Source organism: Lissotriton vulgaris, chromosome 7, assembly GCF_964263255.1.
Source record: "Lissotriton vulgaris chromosome 7, aLisVul1.2, whole genome shotgun sequence".
Taxonomy (NCBI): domain Eukaryota; kingdom Metazoa; phylum Chordata; class Amphibia; order Caudata; family Salamandridae; genus Lissotriton; species Lissotriton vulgaris.
In genome coordinates, this window is record NC_141695.1 from 721,087,783 (window position 1) to 721,094,661 (window position 6,879).

General features: G+C 45.3%; 1 protein-coding gene across 2 annotated transcripts in view; it reads right to left on the minus strand.

Annotated features, from left to right (window-relative positions):
• LOC147702325 (actin-related protein 2/3 complex subunit 1A-B-like) overlaps nt 1–6,676 on the minus strand; it is a 262,621-nt gene extending 255,945 nt beyond the window's left edge. For both annotated transcript variants that reach the window (XM_086928777.1, XM_086928778.1), the window contains exon 1: nt 6,558–6,676. The gene's annotated coding sequence lies outside the window, so the exon portion shown is untranslated. The remainder of the gene's footprint in view (nt 1–6,557) is intronic.
• Between the last annotated feature and the right edge of the window lie 203 nt (nt 6,677–6,879).

Genomic DNA, 6,879 nt, shown 5'->3' on the forward strand with positions numbered 1-6,879 from the left:
CTTTCCCACCCAGGGAAAACAATGTTGTTCAAAGAGACGATAAAACAGAAGTAGAGCTACACTGGCATACATTGTAAAGTGGTGCTAATATGTTTAGGTGAATAAATCAATCTGGCCACCTTGCAACCACTCTGCCTAGTTTTTGTTCGTTATTTTTCATATTTTGAATGATTTATGTCTCTTAACCCTCAGGCTGCACTTAGAAATTGAAAAATGTCAGAAAAAGACGACGTTTCCAGCAAAAGTGTTTTTCTTTTTTGGATCCATTTCTCAGGGGAGCAAATAAATGAAAGAAGGAAAGAGAAGGTAAAACCTGTTTCTTGAAATCTCATTTTCACTAAAATGAGGAGGAGAGAGACAGAGAGAGAGGGAAGAGTGGGGACAAAGAGAGGGGGCAGCTGCCAGTGGCAGGAGAACTGGACACTGTCCTTGACTTGTCTGGGCACGAAGGAAAAGACAGAGTCCTTTTCCTTCTCTGCCCGCGCCCCCGTGCCCAAAAGCAGAGCCTTAACTATCGGCCTTGGCGATTTCTGCTTTCCGGGAGGCATGTTTAAAATAGAAAGTAGGGGAACGGACTCTATGAAATTAAAGAAGTATGGGCACGCTGTGCCCTGCTGATCAGGCTCACTTAGACCACTGCACGCAAGGTCATCTTGCGTGACCGTGAGTGGCTTGATAAATCTGGAGTGACACAATGCAGCACAAACCTCTGCGTTGTGTAACTCTGTCCAAGGAAGGCATTCCTTGGGTGGAGGGAACATGATTTTGGCTCATTCCCAGATTTACCAACACTGGTAGACCTGGGAATGCGTCAAAATGCTACGCCTGCCCAGGTGAGGCGTAAGCAGGAGAAATATTTTTATTACTTCTCGTTTTTTAGGTCTGGTCCTATTCCATTCCGCAAGGAATGAATAGGACAAGACTATTGGGGCTAAAATAAGAGCTAAACTAAGCTCTTAAAAATGCTGATTTCCAGAAGTGCATATGGTCTCGTGAACGCGCTTCTATCCGCCTGCCTCGCATCACCACATAAAAGACATTTGTTGCCACACCACCATCAAAGGCTTCTGCTCCCACCCACTCCCTTTCCTCCCCCCCCCACTCGCTGGCCACGTCAAACGTGAGAGCTTTAAAGGGGCTTGCTTAAAGCTTGAAGGCAATCTGCTTCCCCGCCCCCTTGGTGTTTCTGGCTTTTCTCGCTCGCTAATCTGTTTTTTTCCCCTCCCACCCTTCCTTTGATGTCCGCCGTGCGTGGCCTCTGCCTGTCGCCTAACACTGTCGTTGGTGCTACCACCTCTCACAAAGCTGCATTTACAATTCTTGGTTTATTTTTTCATTTCGCGGGCGATTTTTTTTTGCGGCAGCCAATGCTTGTTTTTCTTCTCGTAACTCCATAATGACTGGCCTGGCATGACCCTAATGCTCAAATGGCAAACCTTTGCATGTGAATTAGCTATCTTTAGGTGTTATGTACCTTAATGCTTTTACATCCACTTTATTTGATAGCTGCCTATATTTTATTCAGTCTTCGACCTGGCTCATCCATTAGGTTGCCTATTTCCACTCTCGCAGCGCTACATTATTGTCCTTGCAGAGAACACTTCTTGTGCACAATAGGTGTTTTAGTGAATGCGTCCACATCCACAGCTACAGGAATGTTCTATAGTTAAACGCAGCTCGCTCGGTTAGCTTGCTGCATAAATTATGCGCAATGTCAGGAACACATCAGGAACCCCTAGGTATTTCCCTGTTGTTATAAGTAGAGCCCTGTTCCTTCTCAAGGTGCACAGTCTCTGGGACAAGGAACAGAGTACTATCAGGGGGCTTCTCCAGTATGTCTTTTGCAATAGGGGCCAGTGTGTGTTCTTAGGAGGTGTTAGTGTATTAGGCTCAAATATGTCACCGAGCCTGTCCATTGACTAGAAAACAGCGTTTTACACTGCTCGTCTGTGGGCGCACGCACTGTGTCACAAGCATCTATTGGCCCCTCAGCTCGCTTTACCCCCTCCCTCCCTTTTCTCCCCGCTCTTATCGTCATTCAGATTGCACTAACTCCTCCCTTCACCTCGGCTTCCTGGAGGCTCCTCTAATTGCACTTCCCCCTCCCTTCTCTCCCCGCGTCCCTCGGAATGCACTACCCCCTCCTAATACAACTTCACTGTGACCCACTTGTAAGCAAACACCATTGTCCCTTCCCCACACATTCTGAATTTCTGAAGCATTGCGTGGCCAGACACGCCTTATTTTCCAAGTCACCATTCATAAGATTTCAGACTTTCCGTCAAGGCAGCTCTCAGGAAAAGGCTCTCCCTAGAGCAGGAAAGAAGGAAAGTGTATGCAAAGCAGCTTAAATACCTACAGTTCCACATGCAAAGTGGCTTCTGATGCGCTACGCTAGAATGAACGTCCACAAAACCAACCGTGGTGATGCGTCGACGCGAGGCTTCATGCAAGTATGTGCAAAGGCAAATGATCAACTTAATTTTTTATATAGTTCTATCCATAGGGGTTAAGCCTCGCTTGGGCATAGAGCATTTTCCATCAAGTCAATATGATGTAAACGCTCCTTGGAAATGTTAGTTAGTGATACAGATTCTGGCCAATCTCCCAAATGCACTGAGTTCTTGCTAAGAACCTGCTCCAGGGTTCCTACTCCAGCCCTCATGGCGTGGAGTCTGACACGCCCGATTAAGGTCGCCCCTCTAGATTATTATTAGGTTCTCGGGTGGTTCATATCTATAATTTCTCATCTACGCCTCAGCAAACGGTCTCCCTCCGCTTCCTCAATACAATCTCTACAGTGCAGCAAAATTGCAGGCGAGCGGTGATGTAAGAGAAGGCGTGCGATGACGAAAGGAATTTCAACACTCATCAGATGCGCCTATTCCACGGGATACATTTTATTCCTAGAGCTTAGAGGGGAGGCCTGATTCCTAGATTTTGCCGTGACTTACTCTTGCAGTACTCCTTTCTTACTCCTGCAGTCATGGAGTAAGCCAGGAGCACTCCCAGCTTACTCCTGGAATTCAGGAATACGGCGGCAGTAATTAGATCACACTTATGGCAGAATGTGTGTGAATCAGGCCAGTAATCTCAGAGGACCTCTCTTACTCCTTTACTTATTGCTCGTGCAGGTCTGTAGGCCTTTTAGATGCAACCTCCCCCCACCCTTTCTGGTGAGAGGCTGCTCCACTCACCTACTACCCTAGCTGCCAATGGAGTTTTATAATATTGCTTGTGGCATTCAACTCTCCAGTGTTATGCACTTATTTAAAAATGCCAACATATCGCTCTTCTGCAGTGTACCCTTTTAATTATTGAGCGCCTTATATGACACCCACTTGAACCATGCACCGGACTGACCGCCCCTCTCTGGACTGTCTGTCATCTTTGCCCTTCGACATATGTGAACTCCTGAACTGGGCCCAGTAATGCGCCTCATGAGGCCAGTAGGGACACACAGGAGTAGCGCAGCATGCTTTCCTTCAGGTGACTATCTCGCCAGGTTAAATTCAGTAACTGCAACATCACTTGATTCTTGGCCCATTCATATTTGTAAACCGGAAAGCCTGTGACTCACTGCACACTGTCTTTGAAAATCTGGTCCATGGTGCCCCTGTGACTCGGAGTAATCTGGTTATCCCACCGCTCGGTTATCCATACTATTTTGCTGGTGCCATGACACATTGGGGGGCATATTATCAAGAACAGGCGATAAAATTATAGCTGCTTTATCGGCAGGAAACTGACGGTAAAGCGGCGATAATGGGCTTGATAATATGCCCTTGTGAATTCCCATAGCAGCCCAAGTTAACACCAGAACCTGGGCTCCTATGGGAATTCACAAGGGCATATTATCCAGCCCAGTATCGCCGCTTTACCAGCAGTATCCTGCCGATAAAGCAGCGATAATTTTATCGCCTGTTCTTGATAATATGCCCCTCAGTTTTGCATCCAGTGCCAGCCTGTATCTCGCCTCGCCAGGGGTAGGAAGCACTATATAAATACAATCACTTGTGTTTTTATCTATCACCCTCACTCTGTCTGTCTATCTATCTATCTATCTATCTATCTATCTATCTATCTATCTATCTATCTATCTATCTATCTATCTATCTATCTGTCTGTCTGTCTGTCTATCTATATATCGCCCTCACTCTATCTATCGCCCTCACTCTATATATCTATCGCCCTCACTCTATCTATCTATCTGTCGCAGAGACTCTATCTATCTGACTATCTATTGCCCTCCCTCTATCTATTTCCCTCCCTTTATCTATCGATCGCCCTCCCTCTATCTATCGATCGCCCTCCCTCTATCTATCGATCGCCCTCCCTCTATCTATCGATTGCCCTCCCTCTTTCTATCGCCCTCCCGCTATCTATCGCCCTCCCGCTATCTATCGCCCTCCCTCTATCTATCTATAGCACTCACTCTACCTATCTATCGCATCACCACAGCATCACTCAGCACCACCACAGCATCATTCAGGGGCACCACAACATCACTATGCGCTACCACAGCATCACTGAACGCCACAGCATCACTCGTCACCACCATAACATCACTCAGCGCCACCACAGCATCAATCTGTGCAACCAATCAACTACTGGTTCAAATATGTTCTCTCAATGTTTCAAGCTTTATTACAAATGTCACAAAAAGATATTAATATTTCACTTCTCATATTGGATTTTCGTCACAATCGAATACACTGAACATAATCTTCACAAAAGTTATTTACAAAAGTTTAAGTTATTGTCATTATAAATCACAATAACTTTAATTTAAGTATTCATTATTTAAAAAAATTAAAAGCCATTGTTATTTGTAAAATCAATACAACTAAGTCACGTAAACACAACACATATTGTATTACAAATGCTATAGGTGTCACATTTTCGAAAGTTAAAACTATTGGCATTGTAAATGACAAAGCTATTAATTTCGCTATTTTCAAAACCAACACATAAATAAAAAAATTGTCATTTACAATACCAATAGCTCAAACTTTCCTAATGCGAAACCTATTGCATTGCAAATGCTTGTTCCTCTTTCTATGGGTGCTGCATTGTGCACCACACATAGAAAGAGGAAAATGCCGCATGCGATTGTTTTTTAGCAGGAAGGTGTCCCCCTCTGCACAAAAACAATCCTGCTTACAACGCAGTTGGCGCTATGCAGCACATTGTGCACCAGTGCAGGTAAAAGACAGGAATGTGCATTATAATGTTAATTACAGACATTCCTTACCTTTCCCTATCACTCAGTGCGAAAGAAAGAGTGGCGCGAAGGCTATATCGCAGCATTGCAGAATGATCCAGAATTACCCAGTTGCGCTATGAGTCGACCCCCGAATCGCTCTGTTACCGGAGCGGGCTTGTGGAAACTTGCAGGAGCATAGGTGCAGGTGAAAGCAAGAACCCCGAGCAGTCACTGCAGCATAAAGAGCAGGCTGAGAAATGCCAGCCACGAAGACAGGGGTCGCATTTACAATCTTAACCCACTCCTACCTTACGAGTTTCACAAACATTGAGTTATGGCCGGTGTAGTAGCCCTCACATACACGCAGCAGTGACAGTTCACATGTGTTGTGCACCCTTGACGTAGCCTGCACAGCCTCCGCACCCACAAACCCACCGCGTTCAATTGTTTGTGGCGTTTGAATCAGGACACAAGTCGCTGTTTGTGTGTGAAGGGGAGAGAGTCTTTTGAGATGTGGTTGACGGTATTGGAAGTTGTTAAATGTTTATGTTTTTATTTGCCTGTGGGCGGCGCATGTTGGCGGGGTTTGCAGAGGGGCAACACATTGGAGCTCGTTTTACACAATTAAAGTAATGAAAAGGCTCCACAAGATCTATTGCTTCGCACACTGGCATATGCATAAGTGACGTTTTCGTTTATGTACTGCAGAATAAAAAGGCCCCATCGACTGCAAAGACCGTGCTTGCAGACGCCTGTTCCAGTCACCGTTCTCACCGGAAATACAAACATGCTTTCTCTACGGTGAGTGTTAGAACAGCAATTAGGGCCAAATTGCTAATTATTAGGCCGAGAAGTTTTTTTTGCATCTCCTGTTGAACTGCTGATGTTTCTTCTACTTGTCTACTTTGGATAATAAAACGAACCGAGCGCCGGAAATATATATTCTAAGTATTTTATATCAATATTTACAACTGAGGATGCCTCATACTGTGCTTTAAACGCTACACATTGGGTACGTTTGAAAGTGCTGAGAAGATGGCAATTTACCTATTTTCTTTTCATTTACGCATGTAAAGCCACACAACAAAGCTTGGAAGGCGGCCTATTGGTCAGGGTCGCCTACAGATCAAGACACCATTACTAGAACCTCACGTTCTCTTCTGCGCTTTGTGTGACCTGGGGCAACTCGCTGCATCTCGGGGAGCAGCGCTGTCCTCTGTCACTACTTTGTAGCGCTTAGAAACGGGCTAAACACAAGCATTGCGTGACTAGATAGCACGCATGATTAATGCACCCCTTAACTATACACGTTTGGCGCCCCACAAATGATAAAATAATGAAATAAACATACCGAATATGGAGCTGGGATCCCAGGAAGGGCTCAGCGGGCGGCTTAGAAGGTAGACAGTCCGGTGAAAATGCCTCAGAAACAAGGAGTAACTTGCCTCGAGGATCCAGCAATGGGTGTTGGTTTTGAAAGGCTTGAAACTATTCGCCTGGGGCTCCAGGTGGAATGCCTGTCATGCAGTGAGTGAGCAGGGAAGGATTTCAAGGCAAACAAAACAAGACATCATGAAAAGGTCTCAACTGTTTCATGCCTTAAAGTTATTAATCTGGAAGAGGGTCCCAATTTCTGCGTACATGCACTGGGCCACATCTGATTCTTTTTTCGT